Source organism: Trichomycterus rosablanca, chromosome 13 (assembly GCF_030014385.1).
Source record: "Trichomycterus rosablanca isolate fTriRos1 chromosome 13, fTriRos1.hap1, whole genome shotgun sequence".
NCBI lineage: Eukaryota > Metazoa > Chordata > Actinopteri > Siluriformes > Trichomycteridae > Trichomycterus > Trichomycterus rosablanca.
The window spans coordinates 34,854,476-34,867,901 of NC_086000.1; the positions used below are offsets into that span (position 1 = coordinate 34,854,476).

General features: G+C 41.5%; 1 long non-coding RNA gene across 1 annotated transcript; it reads right to left on the minus strand.

Moving 5' to 3' along the window:
• Window positions 1-11,386: 11,386 nt before the first annotated feature.
• Window positions 11,387-11,776, minus strand: LOC134325409 (uncharacterized). Its single transcript, XR_010014293.1, has 3 exons — window positions 11,700-11,776; window positions 11,503-11,608; window positions 11,387-11,410 (listed from the first exon to the last, which is right to left on the minus strand). It is a non-coding gene; the product is annotated as an uncharacterized LOC134325409 (long non-coding RNA).
• Window positions 11,777-13,426: the final 1,650 nt, after the last annotated feature.

Genomic DNA, 13,426 nt, shown 5'->3' on the forward strand with positions numbered 1-13,426 from the left:
TAGTTATTTTATTAACCTCTTGATGTCATGGGCGGCACGGTGGCTAAGTGGGTCGCGCTGTCACCTAACAACAAGAAGGCCCTGGGTTCGATCCCCAGGTGTGGCGGTCTGGGTCCTTTCTGTGTGGAGTTTTCATGTCCGTGTGGGTTTCATCCGGGAGCTCCGGTTTCCTTCCACAGTCCAAAAAACATGCAATTTAGATAAACTGGAGACACTGAATTGTCCATGACTGTGTTTGATATAACCTTGTGAACTGATGAATCTTGTGTAATGAGTAACTACCGTTCCTGTCATACTGATCAGGTATATATATAGGAATAGGTATATAGGTATATAGTGGGCACAGAGCCTAAACTTGAAACACTTGGCATGACTGCTTTAATTGGCCTGTGATACACAGAAACACTGTGATGTGCCACATTCACCTCATCACCAGCATTAATATTGTGTTTTGGTTTCAGTGAGTCCTGGCCGCCCAAAACCTTGTCGGCGGTCCCTGCTTGGACCGCAGCCTGTGGTTACACACCACAGCTGCCTGGAAGCACTTCTTGCTGATTCACAGACGCTTTGATCCAAAGGTCCGGCCACAATGATTTGGTCCTTATTAAAACAACTCAGGTCTTATGCTGATCAGATGATCAGGTGATGGTCTGTCTGTCTGTCTATATATCTATCTCTCTATCTATCTATGATCAGCCATAACATTAAAACCACCTCCTAGTTTCTACGCTCACTGTCCATATTATCAGCTCCACTTACCATATAAAAGCACTTTGTAGTTCTACAATTACTGACTGTAGTCCATCTGTTTCTATACATACCTTTTTAGCCTGCTTTCACCCTGTTCTTCAATTGTCAGGACCGCCACAGGACCACCACAGAGCAGGTATTATTTAGGTGGTGGATCATCCTCAGCACTGCACTGACACTGACATGGTGGTGGTGTGTTAGTGTGTGTTGTGCTGGTATGAGTGGATCAGACACAGCAGCGTTGCTGGAATTTTTAAATACCGTATCCACTCACTGTCCACTCTATTAGACACTCCTACCTAGTTGGTCCACCTTGTAGATGTAAAGTCACGGACGATCGCTCATCTATTGCTGCTGTTTGAGTCGGTCATCTTCTAGACCTTCATCAGTGAGCACAGGACACTGCCCACGGGGCGCTGTTGGCTGGATATTTTTTTTGGTTGGTGGACTATTCTCAGTCCAGTAGTGACAGTGAGCGCTGCTGTGTCTGATCCACTCATACCAGCACAACACACACTAACACACCACCACCATGTCAGTGTCACTGCAGTGCTGAGAATGATCCACCACCTAAATAATACCAGGTCTGTGGTGGTCCTGTGGGGGTCCTGACCATTGAAGAACAGCACAAGTGTGTGTGTGTGTGTGTGTGTGTTTGTCTGTGTATATGTCTGTCTGTCTGAGTATCCATCTGTCTGTCTGTCTGTCAGTGCCCGTCTATACCTACTGGTTAAACAACAGTAAGATGATCTGACATTTTAAATCACATCCACGTACATGTTCACCTGTAATTGATTCTAATTTGAGCGTTATATTTACATCCGTGTGCGCCGGTAGACGTGAAGAAACTCGTTCATCTGATGACACACGCTCTACACAGTCTACACAAAACCAGCTGTCACAATGCACTCGCCCAAAGCACCGCCGCTACTGTGATTATGATGAGGGTTTTGGCACGGCCGTGCGGCTAATAAGCATTTAGCTGGTTCAAATAAGAAAATATTGGAAGAAAGTTGCAGCCAGAGTGCTTTTAAGCCGAGTGCCAGCGCTGGATCAGAGACGCTCTTCCACTCAGAGTTAGTCTAAATTCATTGAGAATCATTTGGGAGCGGTGGCAGTGCAGCGCTCTTTATGTTTTTGGACGCATTAACAATGCTTCTCTGGCTGCATTAGGAGAACCACACATGCATGCCAAAGACTCGCCGTAAAATTGCTTAATTGATCCATTTGCTTTTCAGATGATGCTTGATTAAAAAGAAGAGCCTGGGGCATGAAGATGGACACATGGCCAAGTAGAACTTGGCACAATTTCCTTGGAACTGGGTTTGTATTATAATCTGTTGTGCCTTTTTATGACCTTAAAATGACGTTAAAGCTTTAAACCCACAAATTAATAATAAATTCAGGAACCAATGTATAAATTTAAATTTGTTTTAACCTTTATTTATTTATGATTGATTTGAAACTGTATGATGAGAATTGATTTGTGTTTAACAATTAGATTTATTTATTTATGTATTGTATTTATTATTATTATTATTAATATTATTATTATTATTATTATTTTGATTTGTGTTTAACAATTAGATTTATTTATTTATTTTATTGTATTTATCATTATTATTATTATTATTTTGATTTGTGTTTAACAATTAGCTTTATTTATTTATTTATTTTATTGTACTTATTATTATAATTATTATTATGTTTGATTTGTGTTTAACAATTAGATTTATGTATTTATGTTTAATTAATTATTTTATTTACTTATTAGTATTATTATTATTATTATTACTTGCTTGATTTGTGTTTACAATTAGATTTATTCATTTATTTATATTTTATTAATTATTTTATTTACTTATTATTATTATTATTATTATTTATTTGTGGTTTTTTTTATTCTTCTGATTCATTTTTCTCAGTTTCTCCCGAATTTAGTCATATCCACTTGCCCTGATTGTATCCTGATTGTATCTTACCACTACCGCCCCCTTTGACATGTGTGCAGTGCAGACCGCTTCTTTTCACCTGCACAAGGCGAGTTCATGTGGGGATCAGTTTCACATATTAAGAGTCTTGCACTGTTATTGTGTTATTGTGTAGGTGCCATCGATCAGCCAGCAGGGGTCGTAATTGCAGCAGTTTATGAAGTTTCCTTCTGGTATTCCCACCCATGTGGATGAGCCAATCAACGTCCTGCCAGTAGCAGAGCTGGGATTTGAACTCAAAAGTTTGAGTCAGTTTTGGTGTGCTAGTGTGTTTTACCGCCATGCTATATACTGTGCAACATTTATTTATTAATATGGCACTAAATATAGTATTTTTTTATTTATTTTTTTTTTTTTTTACATGTAATTCTGAATAAAAATGACAATAAAATTCTGGATGCTCACTGAAACTGCAACCAAAATCAGACAGCTAAATAGAAATGAATCCACTGGTGTACTGACAGTTTTGCTAGTATGGAAATAGTGCTTTGGGACGTGACCCAAGTATCTTAGCGCCACAGCAAAGTCTTTATTCTGCCTTTTTATTATTGCAGCACATACCGAACGTCAGTCTGACCGCCACAGTTACTAATTACTGGATGGAAAAGCAAACCTGAGCTTGTCTTTTAGTAATCCTGCTAATGATAGCTCACTAATGTCTCTCCATTACATCCATCAAAGGCCACAAGTCAAAATAAAACCTCTATAAGCTAAAAATGAGCATCTTCAACCAATACAGTCAGATTGTATGGTCAGAAGTATGTGGACACATGTCCATTAGGAGAACTTCCATAATAATTTAAGTAAGTTTGAGGACATTACATCTTCCACTCTTCTGTAAAGTGTTTTCACAAGATTTTCGGTTGTTTCAGTCAAAAAATGAGTATTTGTAGGGTTAGGCACTTGATGTTGGACAAGGTGGCTTGGTTCATAATTGACATTCCAATTTATCCCATACATCTCTATTGAGATTAAGGTCAGGACTCTGTACATGCCACCCAAAGTCCTTCACATCAAACAAGTCAAACCGTGTATTTTGTATGTGTATGTGCGAGTGTGTGGACCACCACAGAGCAGGTATTATTTAGGTGGTGGATCATTCTCAGCACTGCAGTGACACTGACATGGTGGTGGTGTGTTAGTGTGTGTTGTGCTGGTATGAGTGGATCAGACACAGCAGCACTGATGGAGTTTTTAAACACCTCACTGTCCCTGCTGGACTGAGAATAGTCCACCAACCAAAAACATCTAGCCAACAGTGCCCTGTGGGCCACGTCCTTTGACCACTGATGAAGGTCTAGAAGATGACCGACTCAAACAGCAGCAATAGATGAGCGATCGTCTCTGACTTTACATCTACAAGGTGGACCAACTAGGTAGGAGTGTCTAATAGAGTGGACAGTGCCGCTCAGGTGGCGCAGCGGTAGAAAGAGAGCTGGATTCTGAGTACATCGTATCAAATCTCAGCTCTGCCTTACCGGTTCGAGGCTGGGCGGCTGTATGAGCAACGATTGGCCGGTTGCTCAGCTGATGGGCGGGACAAAGAACCGGATGTGGGTCTCTCTCTGTCAGAATGCGATTACGACCTCTGCCGGCTGATTAGAGGCACCTGCACAGAGATGAGGAAGAGTGCCCTTAGGGTGTGTCTCTCCGCATGCAGATGGACTACAGTCAGTAATTGTAGAACTACAAAGTGCTTCTATATGGTAAGTGGAGCTGATAAAATGGACAGTGAGTGTAGAAACAAGGAGGTGGTTATGAATATGTTTTGTACCTCACGTATCATTTACTCAGTACCATGTACTTGCCGACACTACTCGTCTTTGGTCCCGTCACCCTCAATTGATTTTAGATTTAAAATGTCTGTAATGTATTTATTGTAGGTCCTTATATTGTATTTATTGTACTGCTCTGTGTATATTGTTTTGCACTTGTGTTCTGTGTTGCACCCTGGTCTCGAAGGAACGTTGTTTTGTTTCAATATGACAATAAATCCTCTTAAACTTAAGAAGAGATTTTCTTAAGCTGTTGCAAAACACATTATTTATTTTATACAGCAGTTAGCAAAGGGTTAGTAACTAAACTCATAACTACGCGGGTCCTTAAAAAACTCGATACTATATTTATACTCTATTAAGAATTAAAAATAAATAAATAATTAACATCACTTTTCTACATTTTAACCTTTTAAAGCCATCAGCAAGTGCACCAAATGTTTTTGGTTGACCGTGTAGCCACTGATGCGCCACTGCTTTCTTATCATCATCATCACATGAAAATCTTCTTCCCCTTAAAGCTTCTTTGTGTGTCCAAAAAAATAGAAATCAGATGGTGCTAAGTCCAGACTATTATCATCTCTCAGACACGACCAAAACTTTTTGAAGATCCCTTGTAGAAGGGTGTCCCAATACTTTTGGCCATGTGTTTAAACATATAATACATCCCTGCTTTGGTTTGACTATTAAAATCGGCCCCAGTTATAAACTTCTTCTATGTTCTCAGTTTGCAGGAGGTAGAACAGAGACCCGTCTTCAGTTTCCTGACACTCAGGGTTATCGGCTCTTTACTATTCTGAGCTTTTTGTTGGATTTCAGGTTCTGTCTCACCCTCCAGCAGAGTGATTATCTTTCTAAACGCACGCCGGGCTCTTTACCGTATGAAATGACAGCACTGCTTGTCTCATGGAGAGTTTTGAAAGGAAGGAACAGCTGTGCCAACATGGCTTAAACTCAAACCCACCATCATCATCATCATCAGTGCTGAAATCCAGTCAGATAGTTCCCGCCTAGTGCCGCTGTGTTCCTGGTCTGGAGCTCATTACCTCCGCGGCCTGCCAAGCCCGTCACTCCGGGAACCGGGGACCCGAGTCTCCTCTGAGCCTCGGCTGGACAGCCTGCGAGTACAGAGTCAGCAGAACTTTCTGCCCGGTCTCCAAAACATCAGCTGGAGGACTGGAACAAGTCAGAGGCGGCCAGAATACATTTTGGAATTTGGATGGTGCTTTAAGGGAAGAAGTGAAGTGTCAGTGACACAGAGTGGCTTAAACTTCATCTACTCCAAAATAAAGTTCATTTATTTACTCTGTTTTATGGACTGATGGTCTGTATACTCGTGAGCATGTACTGCTTAAGAAAAATAAGTTAATAATGATAATAATAATAATAATAATAATAATAATAATAATAATATAATCATCAATCATAATAATAATAATAAATAAATAATAATAATAATTTAAAAAAATAATAATTGTGTCCACCTCATTCCATGTTTTATTTATTTATTTATTCATTCATTCATTCATTTATGTCTGGTTCTGAGCAAATTGGAGCTACTAAAAATTGCCTGACGTGTGTTGTGTGTGTGTGTGTTTGTGTGTGTGCGTGCGTGGCTTTCACCCAATGACTCAGACCCACTGTGTCCTTGACCAGGATAAAACAGACCCTGAATGAATAAATGAATGAATGTCAAGGTGTAATTGAACAAGCCATGTGATGGATTGTCACCCAGTCAGGTTGTGTTCTTGCCTTGCATCCAGTGTTTTCTTGTGGCACTGGACCCACTGCAACCCTGATCAGGATGAAGTAAATAGTACAAATAAATGAATTACATAGGTAAACAAAGCAACATCCTAGTCATGAAGTGGATTTCTGGCAAAATCAAATCAAATCCATGGTTTTGTTCTGGCAAATATATATTTTTGTTCAAAAGTATGTGGACATCTGATCATTGGCATTATTTTGGAGTTGACCGAGGGTCTCGGTGGGTATGATTCACTGGGCGAAAGGCAGAAAACACCCTGGACAGGTCGCCAGTCCATAACTTATTTTCTATAATTGATATTATATTATACATCTATATGCAATGGGTGTGGCTTAATAATTAGGAGGGGTATCCACATAGTTTTGACCAAGTGATGAAGGTCCCTGTTCTTAATTTGGTTCTTGACAGAGTACCATAAATACTGAACACAGATTATATGCATGGAGCTAAAAAAAACACACATTCATTCATTATGAAGTGCTTAATCTGTGTGCAGACCTCCACACACACACAGTTGCCACTTCACCTACCGGCATGTTTTCAGGAAGCAAGAGAACTGTACAATCCCTAGTTTGATCATCATATTGAGTGACTTAAACATGAGCGCGAGTGTGAGCGTGTGTCCGTAGCCAATGATATCTCAGATCTCCAGGACGTGCCCATCTGATAAGTCTGATCAAAGGGAAGGTCAAGGTCCAGTGTTCCCTGAGCTCTGTCCCTGCAGCCCTTATCTTATTCACATCTATCAACGTCCGGGACATTTTCATCTAGAGCAGCGTCCTAAAGCCACGCTCGATGCCCACCACCTGAGACACTTGAGAGCGGGCACTACCCATCCCGCAGTGTAGAGGGTGTTTGTTTTGTTCACAGATGACTTTGATCTGGTCACTCTGCACCACCAGCCATTTCTATTATTTGTTTTTGTTTGTTTGCATAAAATACTGGGGGCAGCAAATTCTATTCACGGTGTAAATTTAGACTGGACAGCTGGCACCAAGAGGGCAAATAGGGGCAATGCATTGTGGCATATGGATCGACCATGGCATACTAAATTTCTCTTTGGGTTGGTCGGACCAAAGACCAAAGTTTTGGTTCTTTTATCTCTTCTAGCTATAAATTGCAGACTATCAAATTTACAATCAGTGCTGCAGTATGTTAACCACTAACCCCATCTCCAACACACACACACACACACACACACACTGCCCCTACATACCACCAGTGACTGACCAGAACAAAGCAAAGAAAAACCAGCAGGCACTTGAAAACATTATCTAAACAAAAAAAATACTTACCAATAAGGGTTGCACCTAAGATCACACAATCACTGAACCTGTGAAGTATGGTGGTGGAAGCATAATGGTATAGAGCTGCTTCTTTGTAAGCATCATGATATAGAGCTGCTTCTTTGTAAGCATCATGATATAGAGCTGCTTCTTTGTGAGCATTGTTATATACTGTACACTGCCCAGGCATAACATTATGACCACTGACAGGTGAAGTGAATAACACTGATTATCTCTTCATCACGGCACCTGTTAGTAGGTGGGATATATCAGGCAGCAAATGAACATTTTATCCTCAAAGTTGATGTTAGAAGCAGGAAAAATGGGCGAGCGTGAGGATCTGAGCGAGTTTTAGAGGTCTGCAGTGGTCAGTTCTATCAAAAGTGGTCCAAAGAAGGAACAGTGGTAAACCAGCGACATGGTCATGGGCGACCAAGGCTCATTGATGCACTTGGGGAGCGAAGGCTGGTCCGTGTGGTCCGATCCAACAGACGAGCTACTGTAGCTCAAATTGCTGAAGAAGTTAATGCTGGTTCTGATAGAAAGGTGTAAGACTCTAGGGGCTGTTTTGGCAGCAAAAGGTGGACCAACACAATATTAGGAAGGTGGTCATAATGTTATGCCTGATCAGTGTAGAGCGGCTTCTTTGTAAGCATCGTGATATAGAGCGATACAAAGAACAAGAAAAAAGCCAGATGTAGCCTAGTGGTTAAGGTACTAAACTAGTAATTAAAGCCCCACCACTGCCAGGTTGTCACTGTTGGGCCCTTGTGTAAGGCCCTTAACCCTCAATTGCTTGAGCAGTATATTGTTACAGTACTGTAAGTCACTTTAGATAAAAGTGTCTGCATTATGGTGTGCAATTAATATCTGAATACTAGTAACATCACCCCACCCCTGTGTTTTAATTAATTAATTGATTAAGTAATTTATTTATTTATTTTATTATTATGATGTGTAGAAATCTATATGTTTATGTTCACAGTAGTTCAGTACCTGTCCTTGTTCTTTAACCCCTCTGTCCTCTGAAGTTTAACACAGAGATGGAAACGTGTCAGTAAAGCTCACTAACTCTTTACCCTGTGCTCGCTAGCACAGATATAACTGAACCACACACACACACACACACAAACACACACACACACACACACACCTTCCCATTTTACTGTATAGAAGAAGGAAACTGAAGTTCAACACAATGGAAACGTGTCAGTAAAGCTCACTAACTCTTTACCCTGTGCTTTCTAGCACAGATATAACTGAACATACACTCACACACACACACACACACACACACACACACACACACACACCTTCCCATGTTACTGTATAAAAGAAGTAAACTGAAGTTTAACACAGAGATGGAAACATGTCAGTAAAGCTCACTAACTCTTTACCCTGTGCTTGCTAGCACAGATATAACTAAACACACACACACACACACACACACACACACACACTCACCAAGGCGAGCTGGCACTGAGGCTGATTAACTCCGTCTGCATATTCAAACTCCGTCTCTCTCTCTCTCTCTCTCTCTCTCTCTCTCTCGCTCGGATTTTTGGCAAGTGGCTCAGCGAGGAGGAGAGTGTCTGCTAATGAGAGGCTAGTCAGCGAGAGGCTCTAAATATTTTCACAGCTTATTTGGACAATTCTGCCCAGTGGATACACCGGCTGCGCTTTGATGAGGTGAAGCGTCATTTGGCAGCGGCTTCGCCGAGCTCTAAATCCTCCGGTTCACACCTGTAGTGTGAATATTATGATTCACCTTAAAGAGGAACAGTTAACATCCTCAAATTGACCCCAATTTGGGATTAACTAGGCTGACAACTGCAAAGCTACTCTTTTAGACCGGGCTAATGGGCCATTTAGGCTAATAGCTTTTCACATGACGGTGAATATGGACAGAAAGAGAGAGGAAAAAAAGACAGGAAGGGAAGGATATTACTTCTGCTTTATTTTTTCTGTTTCCTTTGTAATGCTAGCTAGAAAGAAAAATCCCGCCTGCTTGAATTTAATTTGAATCATCGCATCGAGTCGGGGCTTTTCCCTCGCAGATAGACTTGGATCATGACCAAAAAAATTAGCGCACACACACACACACACACTGAGCCCACATGGTTAGGAAAAAAGCACGAGCTCCCATTAATACGCGCCTCATTGAAATGCGCCGACAGCTTCTTGGCTGCGGCTGTTTTTTCTCGCTTTTTGACAGTCGTGGTCACCGTGGCAGACCTCACCTATACTCGGGGCGAAGATAAATCCTGCGTGATTGATCGGAGCAGCTTTATATTCATTCATTAGCCCGGGCCCTGTCAGACAAGCCCTGGCAGGTACCTTCATGTTGGCGGGACTTTTTATCCTGGTGTGGTCTGCGGCTTATTAATGACATTTTAGACGTTAATATTGCACGGATTAGTGCTATCCTATCTCCTTTATTCCCCTGACAAACCTTATACTGTTATTTTAAGTCCTTTTTCACAGTTTTTTCTCTTCCCTGGTTATATTTCCTCCTCGCCTTGCTGTGCCCTCGCTCTTTTCTTTGCTATTTCTGTCCCTGTCACTTGCTCCTTTTCCAAATACCTCTTTTTTTACTTTGCTGGCGTGGAGGACAGCTCTAGTAATACAGTTTGAGCGGTGTGAAAAGGACCTATCATCATGCACATTATTACATTTTTATCCTTGTCTCTGCTTTAGCATTTCCCAAGCTTCCTGTCTCGGCGTGGTCCAGATACCCAGGAGCGAAAAAGCCCTTTTGCTACGACCAACCGGCGGTGCCAGATCCGAAGGGTTGTCCCTTCCTGTATCCCAGATTAGCGCCTCTCTCATTTTGCCCCCCGCTGTCAAATAATGTCGGCTTGCTGTGGCATTTTGGGGGCTCGTCCGGGATGAAACGTAGGGCCAATAAGCCTGGAGGAGGAAACAACCTGAAGGTCTAATACTGAAAATTTTCAAACTATTTTAAAGCCTTTTTATACAAGACGAAGCATCCCAGCAGGAGTCACGACTCTGCCTTTTACTTCTGTCCCTTTTAGAAATGTCCACTTTGCAGCTTTTGGACTCTTAAAGTGGACAAATTAAAGCCAAATTAACCAAACACATCAGCAGGGATTATTTAGTTATTAAATTCTACTTTCTATTAAATATACTGACCCTCTTGAACTCTTAAACTCTTTAAGACTAAGCAAAGCAGGAGCCACGACTCTGCTTTTTACTTCTGTCCCTCTCAGAAATGTCCACTTTGCAGCTTTTGGACACTGAATTAAATTAAATTTACTAATTAAAGCTAAATGTAGCAAACACATCAGCTGGAATTATTTAATTATTAAATTCCACTTTCCACATACTATACTAACCCTTTAAAACTCTTTAGGACAGTTAGCAAAGACTAAGCAAAGCAGGAGCCACGACTCTGACTTTTTATTTCTGTCCCTCTCAGGAACGTCCACTTTGCAGCTTTTAGACTCTAAACGTGGACAAATTAAAGCCAAATTAACCAAACACATCAGCAGGGATTATTTAGTTAATACATTCCACTTTTTATATAACATACTGAACCCTCTTTAACGCTTAAACTCTTTAAGACAGTTAGCAAAGCAGGAGCCACGACTCTGCCTCTTACATCTGTCCTTCTGAGAAACGTCCACTTTGCATCTTTTAGACTCTAAAAGTGGACGAATAAGAGCCAAATTTACCAAACACATCAGCAGGGATTACATTTAATATTTAATATAGTGACCCTTTTAAACTTTTTTAAGACAGTTAGCAAAGACTAAGAAAAGCAGGAGCCACGACTACTTCTGTCTCTCTCAGAAACGTCCACTTTGCAGCTTTTGGACTCTAAAGGTGGATGAATAAGAAGCCAAATAAACCAAACACACCAGCAGGGATTATTTAGTTATTAAATTCCACTTTCTGTATAATATACTGACCCTCTTAAACGCTTAAACTCTTTAAGACAGTTAGCAAAGCAGGAGCCACGACACTGCCTCTTACTTCTGTCCTTCTCAGAAACGTCCACTTTGCAGCTTTTAGACTCTAAAGGTGGACAAATAAGAGCCGAATTAAACAAACACATCAGCAGGGATTATTTAGTTATTAAATTCCACTTTCTATATAATATACTTACCCTCTCCAACTCTTCAAAACTAAGCAAAGCAGGAGTCACGACTCTGTCTTTTACTTCTGTCCCTCTCAGAAACGTCCACTTTGCAGCTTTTGGACTCTAAAGACAAATAAAAGCCAAACTAACCAAACACATAAACAGGGATTAATTTCATATAATTGTTTTAAATTTAATTATTAAATTCCACTTTTTATTTAATATACTGACCCTCTTAAACTCTTTAAGACAGTTAGCAAAGACTAAGCAAAGCAAGAGCCACAACTCTTTCTTTTACATTTGTCCCTCTTAGAAACGTCCGCTTTTGGACTCTAAAGGTGGACAAATTAAAGCCAAATTAACCAAACACATCAGCAGGGATTATTTAGTTATTAAATTCCACTTTCTATATGATATAATGACCCTCTTCAACTCTTTAAGACAGTTAGCAAAGACTCACATGGCTAAACAATGCCACTTTGAGCCTCTTCCAAAGAGCGTACCGTGCACTCGACAACACCGCCTCCTTCCAGAGGGAGGACGAGCCCGATATAGCCGTCCGTCCGTACGCCGAGCACTTGCCAGAGCCACGTTTATTAGCATTAAAATCCTCCTCAGCTTCTCAGCCAAAGCTTAGTGGCTTTCTTCCACGTCCTCTCCCTCCTCGTCCATATGGAAACAGTTCTCCTCGTCCCAGAATCACCCCTCCTCCCGTCCCCGGCTCTCGCCGCCGCTCTTTAAAGATTACTGGCATGGCAACTTCAAAAATGGCTTCAGATCCACGTGAAACACCGGCGCAGGAATGTCTGGCTGTCTGCGGCACAGGGTGGCCAGGCAGTGCCCTAAAGTCAGCAGGTGGTTTTTAGTAAGAAAGTAAACGGGAGGAAAGAGATGTAGGTAGGCAATAGTTTGCAAACTGTCGGCCCTTCGTGTATTTTAAATAATTTTTTTTTAATGCATTTTCTCCCTTTTTAGCGCATCCAATTGCCCGATTGCGTCATGCTTCCTCTCCACCAATGCCGATCCCTGCTCTGATTGAGGAGCTAACCCACGCCCCCTCCGACACGTGGGCAGCAGCCGTATGCGTCTTATCACCTACACTTTGACGAGTGCAGTGCAGCTCAGCACTGTGTATGGAGAGACACACCCTGAGAGCACTCTTTAATCTCATCTCTGTGCAGGCGCCATCAATCAGCCAGCAGTTGCACCAGTTATGACAGAGAGACCCCATCCGGCTTAGTCCCGCCCATTTCTGAACAACCAATTGTTGAACAGGCCAATCGTTCATGTGGCCGCTCAGCCTTAGCCGACAGGCAGAGCTGAGATTCGATACGATGTGTTCAAGATCCAGCTCTGGTTCCAGTGTGTGTTTTTACTGCTGCGCCACCTGAGGTGTGTGTATTTTAAAGATTTGAATTGGTTACCTGAATGGCTTTGTCCCATACAGTGTTGGATGTGGTTATAAATACACTTGTCTATACAGCCTCCATCATTTGGTTCATGCCTGCCTTACATCTGTGTCTTTGTGGCACTCACTGATACCCTGATTGCAGCATCATAAGTATTTGGACATCCGACCATGAGCTTGTTGGACGTCCCATTTTAAAAGCAGACAGTATTGAAAATGACTGACCTTTATGTAATCCTTCCAGCTAGAACAGCTGCTTTTCTGAGAAGGCTTCTCACAAGACTTTGAGGTATGTCTGTGTATGGGAATTTGTGGCCATTCAGTCAAAACACGACAGCTTTTGTAT